This window comes from Pyxicephalus adspersus, chromosome 3, assembly GCF_032062135.1.
Source record: "Pyxicephalus adspersus chromosome 3, UCB_Pads_2.0, whole genome shotgun sequence".
Classification (NCBI taxonomy): Eukaryota; Metazoa; Chordata; class Amphibia; order Anura; family Pyxicephalidae; genus Pyxicephalus; species Pyxicephalus adspersus.
This window is the reverse complement of record NC_092860.1, coordinates 112,717,169-112,727,198: the sequence shown is the minus strand read 5'-3', so window position 1 is coordinate 112,727,198 and position 10,030 is coordinate 112,717,169.

Genomic DNA, 10,030 nt, shown 5'->3' with positions numbered 1-10,030 from the left:
TAAATCAGGGCCTTTATCTTTAATCTTCCTGTGTTCCACAGAGGTTTACAGGTTGCCTTCTGGAACATTATGCATCCCTGTTGAAGAGCTTCATGTCTAACTCCAGCATGTTTACTATACCCAATGCAGAATTCAATAGGACTATATTGAGAGATAATGTAAACTTAACTGAACTCATTCAAAAAAAATAATATTTTCTTGAATATAAAGTCTGTAAAAAAAAGTCTAATAAAAATGTAGTTTCAGCAACACGCCTGTAGCAAGCATGCAGCTAACTGGAGTATTATTATTATTATTATTATTATTATTAAACAGGATTTATATAGCGCCAACATATTACGCAGCGCTGTACATTGTCATGTACATTGTCGGAGTACAGGTCGTGCCTCAACTAGATGAACACCTGAGCAACATACTTATTCTGGGTCAGTGATTTAGAACCTATTAAAGGCTCTGTGGACTCACAAATCAGGGAATTCACTACAAAATTTTCTCTGTGAAATGAATACTCATTTTCATGCTGAGTGTTTAGTATGATAAAAGGCCAGGTCTCTGCCCTTGTGGTGTGTGTGTTTAGGTTTCAGAGAGCAGTGACTTTTTACATAAGGACCTATGTACAGAGAGATTCCAGTGTGGCTCCCCCTGGATGTTCCTCTGTGAGATTAAAATATGTCTAACTTTTCTCTTCAGAAACTGCTGTTTGCACCCATTGGAGATAATCTTCTGTAATCATAAAAGCGTGTTTCTTATTGCAATCACATTTCCAAGGAGTATTTGATTCTGTAGCCATAACATGCGAGAAACCCCTTTTGGACCTATATAGGGTTAGGGGGGTGTTGAGGACAAGGATTTCTTTCTTACCTAAGTTATTTTATGGTTTTTATTTCAAGCAGGACATTGGTTTGCAATCCCTCTGTATGACCCCAGTTCAAGAGAAGACGGTCTCCATTGCATTCTCTGGATGTGGTTGGAGCTGGAGTTTTTCAGCCACTGCATCCTTAAGAGCCACAGATTCCCTGTTTTGTGGAGCAAGTAAAGGTGCTCCAGCCTTTTGGTGCTCAGACAGACCAATGTTCAAGCTTCTGTTAAGAATGAGAATCATTTCCTGCCAAAGCACCCTCTACCAGATGTTTGTGCCTCCTGGGCTTTCCAGCATCAAGCACCTGTTTTACAGATTTGCAAAACCATCACCAGGTCTTTGTTCACATATTCTAAAAGTCTTATGTCAGCATTTGGCATTAGGTAGCTCTTTGAGTTGCAAGTAGTCCCCAATTCTTATTTTGATGGTCATTGGAAAATAACAGCATGTGAACCACTTGTCCTCTTCCACTGGTCAGTGGAAAATTGCTCCCATAAAAGACATTCTTACATAGACAGTGACATCTGTGGTTTGGAAAAATAATTTCCTGGTACACTGGTGGTCCTTGGAGATAAAGTTACATGCAGCTCTTCATCTAAGCCAGGGGTATCAAACTCAAATACATAGTGGGCCAAAATTAAAAATTTAGACAAAGTCGCGGGCCAAACTTGAAACTAAAAATAGCACCGCTACTACAATTCCCTGTGTCAAGAAAACAGTCCAATGCGAGCTTGATGTTATGAGTGGCTGGAATGCCCTCTTGACTGAAATAGCACCGCTACTACAATTCTCTGCATCCATAAAACAGTCCAATGCAGGGCCACGCATAGGCAGAGAGGCGGCTGGTCTATAGACACGAGTGATGGCAGGAATTGTAGTAGCGGCAATGCAGCGGCAGGCCAGCTGCAATTCATATTTTGGATTCCTTTGGGGGCCAAAAAAAGGACGTTGCGGGCCAGATTTGGCCCCTGGGCCAGAGTTTAACACCCCTGATCTAAGCCCTGGCAAATTGAAACTGGAAGGTAGAAAATATCATTTAGATTTCATTAAGCACCTGAAATTTGTCATAATATATTTTTTCTACATTTTTCTTATAACTCAGTTTGAGATTTAAACAGTGAAGCAGAAATGTAGGTTCACAGGTAATGGTAGAATTATTATTTTATTTATTTTATTTTTTGCACTCCTAGACTTCACTACTACTCAAGGTTACAGATACTGCAGCTTTTACAAATAGATTTGCTAAGGTGGTATAATGAGGACAGAGCCTCCTATTCAGGTATAAGTCCTAAACAAACATGGCTTTACAGTTATTACTTCAAAAACTTCAAAAAAAATCGTAAAGGTCTGCAACAAAGTTCAAGAAATAAATAAATCACCCCTAGGTCTAGGATGCCTGGATACCTGGCACATCCTGGCTTCACCAGGGCTGCCAAGACTGAATGCCTTCCTCTGTGGCAGCCAATCAAAATGGGCGAAACCAAGAGGAGAGGAAATATGGTGGTCAACAGTTAGAGGACAGGTGAGTGTATTTAAAAATTATGATCAGGCAGATAAGCTTATTTTTTTGCAGAAGGGACATCATCTGGTTTTTCTGCAATACAGGACCTACCTGGTCACAGTTTTTTTTTCTATGATTTGTGAAGGACTTGAGTACAGAAGTGTTAGGCTTTGCTTAAGGATTAGGATGAGCATAACAATATATAACCTATTATACCATTGTTGTGTTATAAATATTAACTTGTGCTGTTTTTGTTCCCAAAATGTATGTGATGAAACACAGGTGGCGGTACCGGTACCATCCTGCCAAAAAAAAAACATTTATTTTAGATGTCCACACAAAACTTACCTTTTTTATTCCATTCCATGCTCCTCTTCTCCAAAATAATGGTCTGAAATCCATATCTGTACAGTTATTTCCAGCTGCTACAGATCAAGATATCTACCCAAAGAAGACCCATGGAATTAATGGAATTTCATTTTGGAAAAGAAAGACCTAAAACAGAATTTGTTTGCCTGGAGTACAGCATTAAAAACAAGGCACTGTGTTTCCCATCAATAATCTTAAAAGATCTGGGCCCTGCAATTTTCTTTACCTGATCCTGAGGTACTTAGATTGCTGATGCTTTTAAGAAATACCATTTATCTGCATAAGAAGAGAAAACTGCTATGGTTTGAAAGCATTTATCCTCAGGGGATCATAAAACCTAAAGAGCTATTATGCTTTAAATTACACTGCATTTTAGCATATTGAATACCTGTCAGTGTCACAATATCTTTATACATGACATGCAATTTTCTGGCTTTTAATATTATCTATCTGCTAAAAAATCACTTTAGTGATTACAGCCCTGAACCATTTAATGTTGAAAGTCCAATGATTTACGGAGCAAGTTGAATACTAAACACCTACATTTAGTAGCTCCAACATCTCTTTTTTACAGAGCTATATAAGGTTAATTACAAAAATAAAAGACAGATTTACTCACTTTTCCCTGTGACCCCATTAAGAAGATGTCTGTGTCACAATTGGAGAAAATCTCCTAATATGGACACCAGCAAAAAATGCGTGAGAGGCTTTGAATCCCTCCTGCTTCACGCAAAATACATTTTGCCTGAAACTAAGCTTTAAAATTGAATCTTAGTCACATAGACCGTGCTTAGCACAGTGTAGTCTTTATGTTAAAGTGGCAGCAAGGTTTTCTTGCCATTCACTATATGAGAAATGTAAGATGTTTAACCTTATTCAAATCATACAATCATTCACAGGTTAACAGAAAAAGTCAATTGAAGTGAAACTAAAACCTGTGTTATTCACCTGTCCCTATTCCCTCACAGGGCACCACCATCTTTTTCTTTCTTTGCATCCTCTTTGGCAATCTTAATTGGCCAGGCCAGGATGACGTACCTCCTGCGCAGGTATGTGAGAGTTCATTTATTCCCCACATGCCCAGAGAAAGCCATGCTTTCCCAGGCAATCAAACAGGTAGGGAAGATTCTGTAATATAATGTAATAATAATGACCTCCCTGATTGTGCAATCTTCAAAGTGTTAGTTGTGCTTTGAAAGCAAAAGAAAAAAACAAACAAATGGCGGTTATTGGCATTGTAATCTTCAAGAAAATTAGTGAATTTTTGGTCACTTCTATATAAAACAGTGAAAATAATTTCTTGAAAGGGGGCATGGGCTGTTATCTGAAAATTATGCATCAGTAGTGGGCAGAAATATAGAAGAGACAGCAGAATATACAAGAGACAGCAGAAAAAGACCAAGAGAGACTTGGACATGTATTGACTTCTATTCTGCTTGTCTTAGGTTTTGTTTTATAATTTGTAATAGTATAGATCTACATGTGTTCCAGAAATGTTTATCTCTGTTGGAAGTTTATTTAGATATAAAATCTGTGATACATCTTCATTTGTATGTTTGCAAGACAAGCTACCCTGAACATTCATAATGGCCCACCTTTACTTCACAAAACTCTAGGTTTTAGGTTCCCCTGTCATTTGTCTGATCCAGTGTGTGCATTGGGCTACCAATGTACCAACATAGATTAAAACAATTACCTGTAGTATTTTTTAAACAGAGCACCATAATACACAGTTCATTGCATACTATGCAGGTGTGTTTAAAAGGTGTGCGCTTAAAAATAGGGTGCCATAGTATTTTAGGCATATGTAATATGTAGATGAGACATAAAATACTTGGTATGAAAAGAAATGTAAAATGCAATGTAGACTGGTTGCAGCTAACTGAAATTCCTGACCTTGCATGGAATGCAAAGTCTCACTTATGTATACAAAAATAAGATGATGTAGAGGTAGCATTTTATATTTATAATAAAAATTGGGTATGGCTGCTTTAAATCCTTAAAAAAAATTGGTCAGTAGAAAATGATCAATACAAACTGGTCATTGGTGGTCAATGATAATCAAAACTTTGAACATATCCACCACAAGTTCCAGTTGGCTCAAAGCCATTACCTCAAAAACTAACCCTAGTACTACAATAACTAATTGAATAGCTCAAGCACCTGTGAAACCAGGAGAAATGTCATGGAAATGTATTCTGTTCCTGGAGTCGAACTCTAAAATACACTATGAAAATACCTCACTGATGGTTACTAAATGTAGCAAAGCATCTCATTGTACTCAGGTGCATCAGACAGGTAAAATGTGAAATCATTTACATAGTTTATAGGGGCATTTTTATTTTGGAGCCTACAAAGTCATCACTGGGTTTCTGTGTTTATGTAATCTAGGCAGATTTTTTTTTTTCTGGAGGGAGGGGTTCGCATCGTGCTTTACATGGCTTTCTAGAAACAAGAAGTTGTAGTAGTGTCCACATTTGGGACTGTGTCTTCATTTGAAAGTACTGAAAACTATTGAATGTAAGGGGAGGACCAGGGACAGTTCAGGTGAGGAGGAAAGGAACAAATAATAATTATTGTCCTCTGACCTGACTTTCTGCATCTTTAAATGTATTGTGTCAGAGTATGTAGCATATATTGGGCCATCTTCTGCCATAGGATATATTTCTCCTATTATTTATATTTTTGTAAGTAACGTTTTTTGGATCATATAGTAACCAGTAACAGCTAATATTTCCCTGACTTTACTAACCTGTATTTTTAGAAGGAAACAATGTTTTTTTCCCATAGTAGCTTTTACTGTAAAGCAGGGGTCCCCACTAGTGGGCCGGGGCCATTTGCCAGGCGGGCAGCGGCTTTGGCCAGTGCACCACCCAGCGGGGTCAGGGGAAGAGCGCACTGGCAAGGGCCACGGACCATGTCTCCCGTACGGATCCCAGACCCAGGGCAGTAGGCGGGTTGAGTCTGTGGAAACAACCTGCCCACTCTAGGAGAGTGGGCGCGTTTTGGCATCATGACATCACTCCGCACATGCGCTGTCCGGAGTCTGTGCATTTATTGGTCTGCGAGCTCCAAAAGGTTTGGGACCACTGCTGTAAAGAATGTCCTAATATTTTTCATGAGAACATATTGAAGTGCATAAGACACTTAAAGTGCATAAGCATCTTATACGGGTAGTTCCAATAAGACTTAAACAAAGACGTTAAATAGTTTGTTTCTGCACCTAGTGTGCAACAAATGTGGTATGTTAATGTAAAAAATGTGTTTGCAAATCCTTTAGGACTAGGTAATATCTTCAGTTTCCTCCGGGAATGGTATTTTCATATCCCATTTGGGATGCTTCCTGGAACTAACCACAGCGGGAGGAGTGTCTCTCAACAATATAGGGAAGGTTTCCAGGTTACACACCTTTCCTGTAATTACCTTTCACTTTATGCATAACACTTCTTTCAGAAAGAAAGCTCTGTGTGTTTGTATTCTTGCTTTAGAAGAATCATTTTTTTGGTATGGACAGCTGAACAGAATGTGAGAATCTTATAGGACTCTTACTCATCTTTTTATACTATAGGCTGTAATATGTCATTTCTAAAATACAATGGCTATTTTTAACTCTGCCTAGTCACTCCCTGCACACATATTTAATAACTGCCTGCCATGCTAAACAAAAACAACATCCCCTCCCTCTCCATGATTCAGCCTCAAGCAGAACTAAACGTTTGTTGTTGTGGGTTAGCTTTTGCCATAAATGCCAAGTATGCACAGCAATCTTTCTGATTTTGGCACTCACCTTTTCCCTGGAGAGATGACAGGTCAAGGAACCATTCACCAATGCACCACCAAAAGCAGCCATCATCTCTGCCAAGTCTTCCAGGTCCACCATGATCATCTTCAACCATTGGGAAGCCACTGATAATGTAACTCCTGCATGTGCATAGATTGCAAAACCAAATCTTATTTACATTTTGATTACCTTCTAGCACTTAAAAACAGGGTCTTCACACTATTTACTCCCTCCTTTTTTATGTTTGCACTGAAAAAGTCAAGCTAGATTTGAATAAATGGTCAGGGCCGGGGTCTCCCTTTTTCCTGACAGCGGGTACCTCTGTGACACTGTTCTGGGGTGGAACAGATAGCCACAAGCCTTTCCCTTATTTCTCCTTCTGTGGGCTGCAAGAGGTAGGATGAGAGGAAGGTCACAATACTCTGTCCTCCACCAACATTTAATGTTCCTCTCTGGTGCTCCAAGGGTCCCCCCTCCTGTGGGCCTATAGCTCAGTGATCCCCAACCTTTTGGAGCTTGTGGACCACTAAATGCATGGACTTCGGACCGCGCATGCGCAGGGAGTCGTGTGTCACTCAAAGGGGAAGAGACTTCCCCCAGATTGACGTCATGATGCCAGAACCCACCCATTCTCCTATTGCAGTTCTGACCCATCGCCCTGAGCCTGTGATCCATACGAGAGACATGGTCAGCAGCTCTGGCCAGTGCGCCCCTCCAAGCGTGGGACCAGGGGTTAGGGACCCCTGTTGTAGCTCACAAACAGCTGCACATCTTCCTACTTGTACGTCCATCTTTACTCTTGTGTTGCACTCCATTATTCATGTGCACCAGTTAAGGTCTTCTCCATGCCACACTGCTATGAAGATGGTCCAGGAGTAGAAACAGGTGCTTGGATTAAGTGGAAAAAAAAATAGAGGTGATGAACATGCAAAAAATATACCTAATTATCAAAAAATAATGAATTTTTTTATAATAAATATATTTTTTGCATGTTCATTGTTGCCATTTTTTTGAAAGGGCATTACTTACATATATCATTTGATATGGGTAAGCAAGCATTTACTTGAGGGCTGGAAAGAAACAGAGCACTGTTGGCGAGGTGGAGTGCATAAGACTTGGCTGTCCAGGGCAGGGAATGTTATATAACAGGGGTGGGCAAACTTTTTTAGTCAGGGGCCTCAATCTAAAAAACAATTTGCCAGAGGGGCCAGGTCGATGGTAGAGTGGGCCGGGTTATGCCATAATGACGCCCCTAAACGTGACGTCATGATGACATAACCCCGCCCACTCTCATTGCAGATCTGAGCCTGTGATAGAAGAGTGGGCGGGTTATGTGCAGGCTCTCCCATCGCAGGCTCAGATCCGGGGACATGTTCCGCGGCCCTGGCTGGTGCGCCCCCCCCCCGGCGGGGTCCTTCTCCTGACCCTGCTCGGGGTGGCACTGGCCAGAGCCGCGGAATACCCAAAGGGCCGGAGAAACATCCTCATTGGGCCATATATGGCCCGCGGGCCGTAGTTTGCCCATGCCTGTTATATAACATTAGCAGTTACAAGTTTTCTGAAGAACAACAAATAACTGGAATGCACGATAACTGCAATTGCTTACTATAATGTTCATCAAATGCATCTCAATACCTTCTTCCTATCACTCCTGGGCGCAAAGCAGTTGAAACTAAGCACCTGAGTGCAGTTAATGGTGCAGTTGTCAACTGCCTGTCTGAACTTAGCCCAAGGCTAATTTCAAAAGAGCTACAAACTGGAAATGTCATCTATTAACATTGATTTGAAGCTAATAGCATCGCTATAGTGGATTCTATATAAATCATTAAAAGCAGTTTGTTACTTGGAAGTGTTTTTCTCTCTACCTAAAGGTCAGACTCATGCTATATCATTACGTTAGCATGTAGTCTTCTCAGTTGTAATGAGTGTCAGGAACATACCTGGGCATTTAAATCTACAACAGTAACTTAATTTACCTTAAGCCAATACCCATGAAATGAGGTAGATGTAAATTTTCAAGAACATGATAAAAGGTGTAAAGGTTTGTGAAGCCAGGCTGTTCTAATTATGTAAACCAATAGCACAACGTTCTCGATGACGTCTGGAACTGGTTAGTTGTGTGAATAAAATGAGTGATAGGGGTTCGGTGGTCTAATCATTAGGCTAAAGATAATAAAATATTGTGACAGATAGCATTGAAAACCTACTTTTCTTTAACCCTTTCCCTACCTTATAACAAACACCAGGTCAGCACACTGCTTGTCCCAACCCCTGCTGTTAATATTAGCTAATGAAAGACATATGCTGCCATCTGTATCCTCATTAACCACCTTGCCGGTATGCCCGTACGAAGGTCGGGCAAAAAAAAATGGCTAGGATGGTTAACCCCGTAATTTTGTCACATCCTTACCTCCATGGTCCCGCTGTGCACATCCAGCGGGACCAGACATATTTCTGTAAGTTACAGGTCTACAATTTAAAAAAAAAAATTCATGAAAAACAGTGGATCACTTTTGGTACAGAAATCTAGACCTCAGTGTAACGCTCAGGTGGTTAAAGTCGAGGTAAACTCAAAAAAGGCCAAAACAAAAAACAATGCACTTACCTTCAATCCCACAGTGACGTCAATCAGTCTGGAGGTCTCTTCCATCGCGTTCCGTGCTGTCTCAGCATCCGTCTTTGGGCCGGCGCTCCAAGCACCGCCATCTTCTCTTCTTGTTCCGGGTTCTTCTTACTACATCACCCGACCCAGGCGCAAGATCTGGTGACCTAGTTGGGGAAAAAAACTTGCTGATCTCACTGCGCATGATCATCTTTTTTTTCCCCCTTCTGCGCATGCCCAAGGTGCTCCAAGAGCCTTCTGGGATGCCTGACGTAGGTATCCTGGGAGGCATTGTGCTCCCATTCATTCTCCAGAATTAGGGGGCAGTGCTGCACTAAAAAACGTGTTGCACTTAAAAAAAAAAAACAAACAGAATTTTTATGTTGCATAAAAGGTTTCTACTCTTTTATGTAAAGTGAAATTTCTGAGTTTAGGTACGCTTTAAGGGCCACTCTCCCTACACAACCTCATCATGGTTATATATAAATATACACACACACACATATACATACATAAACAAACTCTGCAGTTGTTTCTTTTTGCATATCAAAGCACAGCTTGCTCCAGAAGTTAATGAATGTCTAGGCTCCATAAAGTTTTTTGTTTTTTTTTGCTTTGTTTGTGATTAACTCACAGTGAGGGTTTTATACAGTAACTGACACTATGCTGCCTAATAATATGTTCAGACAAACATCTGTCCTAATTGCATTTATTATAATAATGAACTTGTTCCGACACACATTCAACCTACAGTCTCTACCTCGAAATTACCTCACGGACTACCCGTATTTGTTTTCGCAGGAACATCTTCTTGGGAAATTGACATTTCAGCGTGATCAGTGAGGATTTTTTACAGTAACTGACACCATGCTGCCTAATAATACGCTGAGACAAACATCTGTCCTAATTGCATTTCTT